Source organism: Somniosus microcephalus, chromosome 13 (assembly GCF_052327205.1).
Source record: "Somniosus microcephalus isolate GS21.2 chromosome 13, FLI_Smic_1.0, whole genome shotgun sequence".
NCBI lineage: Eukaryota > Metazoa > Chordata > Chondrichthyes > Squaliformes > Somniosidae > Somniosus > Somniosus microcephalus.
Window position 1 is genome coordinate 43,576,013 of NC_140999.1, and position 12,726 is coordinate 43,588,738.

Sequence of the window (12,726 nt, forward strand, 5' to 3'; positions counted from 1 at the left end):
TCATTATAAGATATCACGGTAAACTATTGGGCTCCTTCTCCGCTCAGATCTGATGGCCCATTATCCCTGGTTTAGGGACCTCCATCAACTGTGTTTGGAAAATGTATCACACAAGTGGTGAGATTTTGGGGGGAATTTTCCCAGCCCTGGGGAGGCGGATATGGAGGCGGGACTGCCCGGAAAATGACAGAAACTGGGAGCGGGTACCGACCCTGCTCCCAACCCGCCTCCGTGCCATCTTCCCGGGAGGTGGGTCGTTAACAGGCAGTTTTGAGGCTTACCCCCATTTTACCCCTGCAAGTGCAGGCTTCCCACCGGCTGCGAACCTCGCCAGGGTCAGCGAGACGAACAGTGGGTCTGCGGGGGTGAGAGGGATCGAAATGTCTGCTATGGAGGTGAGTGATGGGTGCAAGTGTGGAGAGGTAAGTATGTGAGGTGAGTGTAAAGTGTTAGAAAAGTTTCCTTACCTTTGCTTCTTCCTGCAGGCTTCAACTGTTGGGGATCCGGAGGCTCCTCATCTCAACAGCAGAGATGACAGAATGGCTGCTGCATTTTCAGATGCAGCAGCCATCTGATTTCTGCTGAGGGAAGAGGTTTTGGTGAGCCTTCAGTGCAAGGGCTCACCTTAGAACAGAGATTGTCAGTGTTTGACAGCTTCTCAAAGCTGCCAAACGCTGACAATTCATTTGTCAAAATTTTTTTGACAGATGAAACATCATACGCTGATGTCCTGTGTCACCGGCGTTCCCTTAATTGGCCGGTACGCCCGCAGGGCAGGCTTAACCATGTCAATCAAGGGAAAATAGTGTGGGTTGGCCAGATGTCGTTGGGGGCGGGACTGAAACCCGACAACCAGCAGTCCCGCCCCCAACGCGTCTCCATTGACAAAATCCACCCCTTTGCTTTTATGTTTGCAAGAGTTGCCACATTCACATCTGCGACATTTAAACAAAGACAATGCTGCTTATTTGAAACATTCCATGAAGGGTTTTGATAGAGTAAGTAAGAAAGAAAACTGTTTCCAGTGGCAGAAGGGTCAGAAACCAGAGGACACAGATTCAAGATAATTGGCAAAAGAACCAGAGGGGAAATTAGGAGTTTTTATTTACGCAGCGAGTTGTTCTGATCTGGAATGCGCTGCCTGAAGGGGCGGTGGAAGCAGATTCAATAGTAACTTTCAAAAGGGAATTGGATATATACTTGAAAAGGAAAAATTTGCAGGGCTATGGGGAAAGAGCAGGGGAGTGAGATTTATTGGATCGCTCTTTCAAAGAGCTGGCACAGGCTCGATGGGCCGAATGGCCTCCTCCTTCTGTGCTGTAACGTTCGATGATTTTTTTTAAACTGAATTCAAATTCTTGAACTGCCATGGTGGGATTTGAGCTCACGTTCTCTGGATTATTAGTTTAGGCGTTCTGAATTACTAATCCAGTAACACTGCACTACCGTACCCGAAACAAAAGCAACATATTGCGGATGCTGGAAATCTGAAATAAAAACAGAAAGTGCTGGAAACGCTTAGCAGGTGAGGCAGCCTCTGTGGAGAGAGAAACAGCGTTCACGTTTCAGGTCGATGACCCTTTGTCAGAACTGGAAAATGTTAGAGAGGAGCAGCTTTTAGATAAGTGAAGAGCCAGGGAAAAGGAGGGCAGGGAAAGAACAAAAGGAAAGGTCTATGACAGGGTGGAGGGCAGGAGTAACTAAATGACAAAAGGGATGATGGTGCAAGGAGGTAATAATGGGACAAGTATAGAAACAAAAGACAGGTCCAGAGGATGTGTAAATGGTTACAGCAGAATAGTAGAGGGGGAGAGAGCATGGAAAATCTGGCAAAGGATTGCCGTGACCCGTGAATGCGGCGGTAGATAGGCAGGTAGACCCCAGGGGTGTGGACAACCCACCTTGTACCTGTTCTGTACATGGTTGTTCATTCTAACAGGTGCACTAAATACCGATCAGGAGTGGCTGTTCTTTTCCCTCCTTCCTATACTCTAGCACCACTTAACCTTCTCAGCTCCAGTGAAAAAAGCCCTACCATCTCAAGTCTCTTTATAACTGTAACCCCTCATCCCCAGTAACATCCTAGTGAACCCATGCTGCATCTTTTCCATTACTTTTATATCTACTCGACTGTTCCAATACTCTCTCATCTTCCACCCTCTATAAACTTAAGCTCATCCAAAACTCTGCTGCCTGTAACCTAACCCATACCAAATCCCGCTCATCCATCACCCCTGTTCTCACTGACCTACATTGGCTCCCAGTCCCTGAATGGCTCCATTTTTAAATTCTCATCATCAAATCACTCCATGGCCTCGCCTGTCCCTTTTTCTGTAACCTCCTCCAGCCCTACAACCCTCAGAGAACTCTGCGTTCTTCCAACTCTGGCCTCTTGTGCATCCCCCACTTCCTTTACCCCACCGTTGGCGGCCGTGCCTTCAGCTGTTTGGGCCCTAAGCTCCGGAATTCCTTCCCTAAGCCTCTCCAACCCTTTCTCCTCCTTCAAGACGCTCCTTAGTGACTTCTGCTGGCAAGGGGCACTGTTACTGTATATATGAAGCAATTTGAACATTAGGCGAGTACTGGATCAGGCTCGGATGTTGTGCTTCCATGGTTGAGTTGCCTCCCACCACTTACTATCCATGTCCCACTCCAGAGACTTGAGCACATAATCCAGGCTGACATTCCAGTGCAGTACTGAGGGAGTGCTGCACTGTCTGAGGTGCCGTCTTTCAGATGAGACGTTAAACCGAGGCCCCGTCTGCTCTCTCAGGTGGACGTAATAGATCCCACGGCACTATTTCAAAGAAGAGCAGTGGCGTTCTCCCTGGTGTCCTGGCCAATATTAATCTCTCAATCAACACCTAAAAACAGGTGATCTGGTCATTATCACATGCCTGTTTGTGGGAGCTTGCTGTGCGCAAATTGGCTGCCGCATTTCCTACATTACAACAGTGACTACATTTCAAAAGTAGGCTTTTATTTTTATTGGCTGTAAAGCGCTTTGGGACGTCCTGAGGTCATGAAAGGTGCTATAGAAATGCAAGTCTTTCTTTCTTTCACGTTCATGCATAAAAAATGGTCACTCTGGTGAGGTACTAGAATGGACGAATGCTCGTTCCTTGGCCCATTTGTAAAGATGGGGTGACATTTGCCACTTTCAATCCATGAGGATGTTACCTGATTACAAAAAGCTGTGATGTGCACACTGCCTGCCCGCAGATTGATCGTGGCCATGTCAGCTCAAGCCCTCACTGAGCCCGAACTTTCAGGCGGGGGTCATTGGACGGTGATCATGAGCAGGCCAGGACTGCTAAGACCAATTGTAGCTCCCAAACTGCTTCCCTGACTGAACTCAGCTAACTCAGCCCAGGCTGGGGTCGACCCCAAGGACCTTTCTGATCTGTATGGCTGAGTGTTACACCTGGTGCTGCATTTACAAGTGCACTGTCTCACTATCCTGAGTATAATCCTTCCTTTTACACACTGTGTTAATGGACTGTTGTGATTTAAAAGGATTTGAAGGTAATGTGCTCTGGGTTCTCTTCATATTGAGGTCAGTGGATTTTGAGCTGAACCTGCGTCTCATGACTTTGAAAATATAAAATGTGGCAGAATTTCATTTATTAATGCCCCCCTCATCAAATCCAAAGATACATATCTTTGTATCTTTTCATTAAGGATAGGTGTCAGCTGTGGCTTAGTGGTAGCTCACTCACCTCTGCGTCAGGAGGCTGCAGGTTCAAGCCCCACCCTGTAGACTAGATCACAAAATCGACACTGATGCTCCAGTGCAGTACTGAGTGAGTGCTGCACTGTCAGAGGTGCTGTCTTTCAGATGAGACGTTAAACTGAGGCCCCATCTGCTCTCTCAGGTGGACGTAAAGGATCCCACGGCACTGTTTGAAAGAAGAGCAGCGGAGTTCTCTCCGGTGTCCTGGCCAAAATTCATCCCTCAACTAAAACAGATGATCTGGTCATTATGTCATTGCTGTTTGTGGGATCTTGCTGTGTGCAAATTGACTGCGGCGTTTCCTACATTACAACAGTGATTACATTTCAAAAGCTCTTCATTGGCTGTAAAGTGCTTTGGGGAGTCATAGAGTCATAACGGCACAGAAGGAGGCAATTCGGCCCATCGAGTACCTGCTGGCTCTCTGTAGAGCAATCCAGTCAGTCCCATGCCCCCGCTCTATCCCCGTAGCCCTGCAAGTTTATTTCCCTCAAGTGCCTATCCAGTCTCCCCTTGAAAACATTGAGTGTCTCCGCTTCCACCACTTCTGTCGGCAACGAATTCCAGGTCCTCACCACTCGCTGCATAAAAAAGTTTTTCCTCACATCCCCCCTCTATCTCTTGCCCAAAACCTTAAATCTGTGTCCCCTAGTCCTTGTACCATCAACTAGTGGGAACAGCCTTTCCCCATCTAGCCTATCCAAACCAGTCATAATCTTGTAGACCGCTATCAAATCACCCCTCAACCTCTTTTGCTCGAATGAAAACAAATCCAGCTTCTCCAACCAGTCCTTGTAGCTAAGATCCCCCATCCCCAGAACCATTCTGGTAAATCTCCTCTGCACCCTCACAAGGGCCTTCACATCCTTCCTAAAATGTGGTGACCAGAACTGGACGCAATACTCCAGTTTTGGCCTAACCAGCGCTTTATAAAGGATTAGCATAACTTCTCTACTTTTGTACTCAATACCTCTATTTATGAAGCCCAAGATCCCATATACTTTGTTAACCACTTTCTCAATATGTTGTGCCACCTTCAGGGACCTATGCACATTAACTCCCAGGACTCTCTGTCCCGGCACTCTTTAGAACTGTACCATTAAGTGTATATTGCCTCTCCCTGTTCCTTCTGCCAAAATGCGTCAACTCACACTTCTCTGTATTAAATTCTTTCTGCCATTTGTCTGCCCATTCTGCTAGCCTTTCTATGTCCTGTTGCAGTCGATTGGTATCATCTTCACTGTTTGCCACCCCCCAAGTTTGGTGTCATTGGCAAATTTAGACATTTTACTCTGTATTCCAATATCCAGGTCATTTATATATATCAAAAAAGCAGTGGCCCCAGCATTGACCCTTGGGGAACACCACTGTCTACCATCCTCCAGTCTGAAAAATAGCCATTTACCACAACTCGCTATTTTCTATCCTTAAGCTAATTCCTTATCCAAGCTGCCACTGACCCACCTATTCCATGAGCCTCAATTTTGTTAACCAGCCTTCTATGTGGTACTTTGTCAAACGTCTTCCTAAAATCCATGTAGACAACATCCATTGCATTCCCTTCATCAATCCTCCCTGTTACTTCATCAAAAAATTAAATTAGATTAGTCAAACATGATCTGCCTTTTACAAATCCGTGTTGGCTCTCCTTAATTAGCTTAAATCTCTCCAAGTGCCTGTTAATTTTTTCCTTGATTATTGTTTCTAAAACTTTACCCACCACTGATGTTAAACTGACCGACCTGTAGTTACTAGGATTGTCCGTACACCCTTTCTTGAATAATGGTGTCACATTTGCCACTTTCCAATCCTCAGGCACCTCCCCCGCATCTAGGGAAGATTGGAAAATTATGGCAAGCGCTTCCGCTATCTCCTCCCCCAATTCCCTTCACAACCTGGGATGCAAGCCATCTGGACCAGGCGACTTATCCACTCTAAGCATACCCAGCCTTTCTAGTACATCCTGTCTATCAATTTTCACCCCTTCCATTCCTTTTCCACTTCTACCGATATTTTGTTAGCACCCACCTTCTTAGTAAACACCAATACAAAGTACTCTGAGTATTCTAGCCTTGCCCTGCACCTCTAAGCATATATCACCATCTTTGTCCCTAATAGGCTCCACCCCGCCTCTTACTACCCGCTTACTGTTTACATGCCGGTAGAAGATTTTTGGGTTCCCTTTTATGTTAACCGCCATTCTACTCTCATATTCTCTCTTTGCCAATCTTATTTTCAAATTCACTTCCCCTCTCAACTTATTGTATTTGGTCTGATTCGCCCTTGAAGAATTCACCTGACATGCACCATACACCCTCTTTTTTTTGTTTCCTCATCTTCTCTATCTGCCTCGTCATCCAAGGAGCTCTTGCTTTGGTTCCCTTACCCTTCCCTCTTGTTGGAATGTACCTAGCCTGTACTTTGAACATCTCCTCCTTAAAGATCACCCATTGTTCTGTTACAGTTTTTCCTGTCAGTCTTTGGTTCCATTTTACCCTGGCTCGATCCTTTTGCATCCCATTGAAGTTAGCCCTATTCCAGTTTAGAAGTTCCACTCTAGATTGTTCCTTGCTCCTCTCCATTGCTAATCTAAACCTTATGATACGTGATCACTCGCACCCAAGTGTTCTCCCACAGACACTTAGTCGACCTGGCCCACCTCATTCCCCAGCATCAGATCCAGCAATGCCTCCTTTCTAGTTGGGCCAACAACATACTGGTCAAGGAAATTTTCCTGAACACATTTCAGAAATTCCTCCCCCTCCTTTCCCTTTACCTTAGCATTATCACAATCGATGTTTGGGTAATTAAAGTCCCCCAATATCACCACTCTATAGCTCTTGCATATCTCTGCGATTTCCCTGCAGATTTGCTCCTCTACCTACCTCTCGCTATTTGGAGGCCTGTAGAATACCCCCAGTAGCGTGATCATACCCTTTTTGCTTCTCAACTCTAACCAAACGGATTCTGTCCTTGTCCCCTGCAGAACATCCTCCCTTTCCAATACCACAATGTCATCCTTAATCAGCACTGCCACCCCACCTCCCTTTTATCCTTCCCTATCTTTTCTGAACACCTTGTACCCTTGAATATTAAGTGCCCAGTCCTCACCGCTTTTAAGCCACGTTTCTGTTATTGCCACAACATCATATCGCCACACGGCTAATTGTGCTTGTAGCTCAGCAACCTTATTCACCACAATTTGTGTGTTTATGTACTTGGATTCTAAACCCATTTTTGAATTTTTCATAGTCTTTCTTAGTCTGCTCCTATCTAATATACTACTTCCGCCTCTAATGCTACTTTCTTCTCTAGTACTATCCAACACACTCACTCTTTTATGCACCTTATTCCTCCTGTCTACTCCTATATGCTGGTGCCCATCCCCCTGCCAAGCTAGTTTAAACCCTCTCCAGCAGAACTAGCAAACCTCACCGTTAGGTGAATTTACAATCACTGCATCTTATTGTGTAAATATATTTTTTTACTTTATCACATAGAATTCCATAGAATATACAGTACAGAAACAGGCCATTCGGCCCAACCAGCCCATACTGGCATTTATTCTGCACTTGAGCCTCCTCCCATCCTTCCTCATCTAACTCTATCAGCATAGCCCTCTATTCCCTTCTCCCTTATATGCTAATTTAGCTTCCTCTTAAATGCATCTATACTATTCGCCTCAACCACTCCCTATGGTAGCAAGTTCCACATTCTCACCACTCTCTGGATTTCTTTGGAATTCCCTATTGGGTTTCTTGGTGACTATCTTATATTCTTTTGTCAGTTTCCACCTGTTCCCAGTCTCCACATCCGTGCTATCCTCATTGATTCCAAGAAAAAACAAATGTGGAATAAAATAGGCACTGAAGCTGAGCTTAGGCTTTGAAAACACAAGGGTATATTAGGCCTCTCAATGCCCCAGGTGGGTTTCCATGGTGCTCTGGGGCTGCCAATGTGGAAGAAAAAGAAAGCGAAGGAACAGATTTTAAACTTCACAAGTAAGTTTGAACATGTAGAATAAATTAAATTAGTTAGAAAATGAACAAAATTAAAGTTGAATAATGGGCAAGGAAATAAAAGAAAAGGGGACAAAATCAAATACAAGGAATGTACTTGAATATTTTACTGTTTTTATAAAAGGCATTTTAATAGTCCAGGGTTAATATTCTAGTGATGAATCTATTCCTGGTATTTGAGTAGGTTTATTACTGTAATATTAGTGTTTATTTCCCTGTCACAGTGGGTGAGCTGAAAACTAACAAACCCGGTTAGCTCACGGAAACAGAAGATTCCCTGAACCTAACAGCACTCTGAGGGCTAAATTTATGAGTTAAAGCAAAGGGGTTGATTTCCTCTGTTTCTATTTGTAGTGACATTGCAACTGTGTTCTTTATATTCACTTGGTCTGTCTTTCTATTAAATGCCTGCCTTAATGCTCGATCCCTCCCTCCTAAACCCCCAGATCCAGGTTCCCCTCTTTGCCCTAAACCCCCCTCCCGCTCTCCACCTCTCTCCAAAAAACCCAGGGCCTGGTACTTCCCTCGCCCCAAAATCCTCCAAAACCCAGTTTCGTCTCTCTACTAATTTGCCTACTGCTCGCCCCTTTCCTAAATCCTCTACTGCACATCTTGTGACAGTTTATTGCATTAAGTGGGTCAATAACCAGAGGTCACAGTCTTAAAATCATTGGCAAAAGGTCTGGAGGGGAGATGAGGAGAAGTTTTTTTCCACACAGGGAGTTGTTGGGACCTGGAACGCTCTACCCGAAAAGGTGGTGGAAGCTGATTCAATAAATAATTTTAAGAGGGAGTTGGACGGGTACTTGAGGGTGAGTAACTTACAGGAGTCGGGGATGTGGGACTAAGCATGCCTGCTCTTTCAAAGAGCCGGCACAGGCATGATGGGCCGAATGGCCTCTTTCTGTGCTGTAAATTTCTATGATTCTATTGTATTATTCTAAACGCATAATTTAAATATACATTCTTGAATAATTGCGACCAAATACATATTAGAATTTTCACTGAGTTAAAATATGCCTCGATCTGTACAAAAAAACAAATGGAAGTTAGGTTAATAGAAGGGAATTGTACACCTGGATCGGACTGTGCGTTAGCTGGAGTCTACCGGAATTACAGGAATTGTGGGGTGGAGTAGCAGGCCTGGGTGGAAACAGTGTACGAGGAGAGGAGTAATACAGGGATTAGACACAAACTCAATCATCATTCCAATGTCTGAGATGAATACAAGTGCTGATTGGAATCTAAGCTCTTGCTGCACTAATCCTCGTACATAAAGAATACAAGATTGTTTTCGATGAAAGAACAAGAAGGGCTTATTTGACCGCCTATATTAGTTTTACATCGAACTAGATGGTAAGATAGGTGTACGGAATTTCCGCTATTGTTCCCGTTATAGGGCCCTAATCCCAGTCATCTATCAAGAAAATAAAACAGTATTTTTATTTAGTCTCAGGGCAGGGCAGGGCGAGAGGGACTGTTAGATCAGGGAAATAGTGCAGAATGTGAAATGCCAACCATTTCAAAGTGTGGCCATTTATGGCACAGTTATGCTGCAGTTTCTGCGCGATGGGACAATAATTTAGGTCGCTGTGAGGCAGAAGCTGCAGTGTAACTGCGCTGTCTAGTTATTGATTCGAGGGTGTGTTGACTTGTGGCTGGCAGTGTCTGAGCTCTTCAAGGCTCCCGCCTCGCACCCGTTCCGCTCCACGCCAGCTGGAATATAACTTTTGAATCCTTTTTCCCCCCCTCCTCTTCGGAAGGCTGCTGACTCTCGCTGGGATTCAGGATCCACAGCGCCCTCTGGTGCCTCCCTCAAGCACCCATTCTTCAGGTGAGCCTAGAAAGGGTCTGCGGGCTTTATGACAATGGTGGGCCCCCCCTCCCCCGCCGCCTTTAAACTTTAAACATTTTAGGGGGAAGTTTCCGCTAGTTTTGCGGCCAGATTCCAGCGCTATCTGGGCAGAATCAGCCGAACTATCGCAGAAGACCAGGGAATTTTAAACGTAGGTGAGTTACACCCAAAACCACTCACGCTCGTGTTTTCCACGATCTTTTAATGTTGGTTCAAGATTCAAATTTTCCTGAATCTGGGCCCGCCCATAAAACTGGCCGCGCCCCCAGTTTGAAATTGCGAGATTCCTTGTGCTGGTTCGGCGAGACTCTTCAAATTGCGCTCATTTTCTTAGGCACACAGGCAAGGTTTAAAAGTTTTTTCATATCAAAAGATATTTAATTTACTAAGAAACTGACTAGTGTACACCAATGAAACTATGAAATGGTTCAGTACAGGTTTTTTTTACGTCATTTTCAGTGATTTTAAATCCGGTTACTCACAGCTGGAGCATAGAAACATAGAAGATAGGAGCAGGAGTAGGCCATTCGGCCCCTCGAGCCTGCTCCGCCATTCGATGAGATCATGGCTGATCATCCAAATTCAGTACCCTGTCCCTGCTTTCTCCCCATATCCCTTGATCCCTTTAGCTCTAAGAAATATATCTAACTCCTTCTTGAATATATTTAAAGACTTGGCCTCAACCGCCTTCTGTGGTAGAGAATTCCACAGGTTCACCACTCTCCGGATGAAGAAATTCTTCCTCATCTCTGTCCTAAATGGCTTACCCCTTATCCTTAGACTATGACCCCTGGTTCTGGACTCTCCGACCATCAGGAACATTCTACCTGCATCTAGTTTGTCCAGACCTGTCAGAATTTTATAAGTTTCGATGAGATCCCCTCTCATTCTTCTAAACTCCAGCGAGTATAAGCCCAATCGACCCAATCTCTCCTCATACGTCATTCCTGCCATCCCAGGGATCAGCCTTGTGAATCTTCGCTGAACTCCTTCCATGGCAAGAACATCCTTCCTCAGATAAGGTGACCAAAACTGCACACAGTACTCAAGGTGTGGTCTCACCAAGGCCCTGTACAACAGCAGGACATCCTTACTCCTGTACTCAAACCCTTTCGCTATGAAGGCCAACATACCATTTGCCTTCTTCACCGCCTGCTGCACCTGCATGCTTACCTTCAGCGACTGGTGCACAAGGACACCCAGGTCTCGTTGTACTTCCCCTTCTCCCAATCTATTGCCATTCAGATAATAGTCTGCCTTTCTGTTTTTGCCACCAAAGTGGATAACCTCACATTTATCCATGTTATATTGCATCTGCCACGCTTCTGCCCAATCACCCAACCTGTCCAAATCATCCTGGAGTTTCTCGGTATCCTCCTCGCAGCACACACGCCCACCCAGCTTTGTGTCGTCTGCAAACTTGGAGATATTACATCTAGTTCCCTTATCTAGATCATTATATTGTGAATAGCTGGGGTCCAAGGACCGATCCCTGTGGTACCCCACTAGTCACTGCCTGCCACTTGGAAAAAGACCCATTAATTCCTACTCTCTGCTTTCTGTCCGCCAACCATTTCTCTATCCAAGTCAATACCTTGCCCCCAATCCCATGTGCCTTAACTTTACACGCTAATCTCTTATGCGGGACCTTATCGAAAGCCTTTTGAAAGTCCAAATACACCACATCCACTGGTTCTCCCTTATCTATTTTCCCAGTTACATCCTCAAAAAATTCCAGTAGATTAGTCAAGCATGATTTACCTTTTGTAAATCCATGTTGACTTTGTCCGATCCTGTCACTGTTTTCCAAGTGCTCAGCTATTACATCATTTATAATGGACTCTAGCATTTTCCCCACTACCGATGTCAGGCTTACCGGTCTGTAATTCCCTGCTTTCTCTCTACCACCCTTTTTGAATAGTGGGGTAACATTAGCTACCCTCCAATCCATGGGTACAGTTCTAGATTCCAGCGAATTTTGGAAGATGATCAGCAATGCATCTACTATTTCTAGGGCCACCTCCTTAAGTACCCTAGGATGTAGATTATCAGGCCCTGGGGATTTGTCGGCCTTCAATCCCGTCAATTTCCCTAACACCATTTCCCTACAAATATTGATTTCTTTCAGTTCCTCCCTCTCATCAGACCTTATGTTCTCCAACATCTCTGGGAGGTTATTTGTGTCTTCCTTTGTGAAGACAGAACCAAAATATGCATTTAATTGGTCTGCCATTTCTTTGTTCCCCATTATAACTTCCTCTGCTTCTGACTGCAAGGGACCTACACTTGATTTCACTAATCTTTTTCTCTTCACATATCTATAAAAGCTCTTACAGTCAGTTTTTATGTTCCCTGCAAGCTTACTTTCATGTTCTATTTTCCCCTTCTTAATTAATCCCTTTGTCCTCCTTTGTTGAATCCTGAACTGCTCCCAATCCTCAGGGTTACTGCTTTTTCTGGCCAATTTATATGCCCTCTCCTTGGATCTTATGCTATCCCTAATTTCCCTTGTTAGCCACGGTTGAGTCACCTTTTTTGTTTTATTCTTATCCCAAACTGGGATGAACTGGGATGAACAACTTCTGTAGTTCATCCATTCGGTCTTTGAATGTTTGCCATTGCCTATCCACCGTCAACCCTTTGAGTGACATTCCCCAATCAATCCTACCCAATTCGCGCCTCATACCATCGTAGTTTCTGTAATGTATGTAATGTATACCTTAAGGGAGAGAACTACTTTTTACAGCTCCTGTATACTGTAGTACCGGCAGTGACCACACCTGTATATAAACCCTGAGTAGTGATCTGTACAGTTAGTTCTAGAGTAACCCTCATTCAGTAAACACCTGTTGAATCGTTCCCTGCAGTCTGTTGTCTGATTATTGAAGGACACAACATTAAGATACACGGATCTAACATTGGCGACGACGCAGATTCGAACCTACCTGCAACTCTGCATTACCTCCCAGGGATTCGCTCCTGGAGAACAGTGGAAGGAGGTCGAGTCCAGAAGCACGGGCGTCGACCACGGGCAACCGCCCAGTCATCCAGCGGAGATTTGAGCATCGCAGGGGAGGCTGTCGAGAGCCAGGCTTGGCTTTCCAGTCACGGTGGTCCAG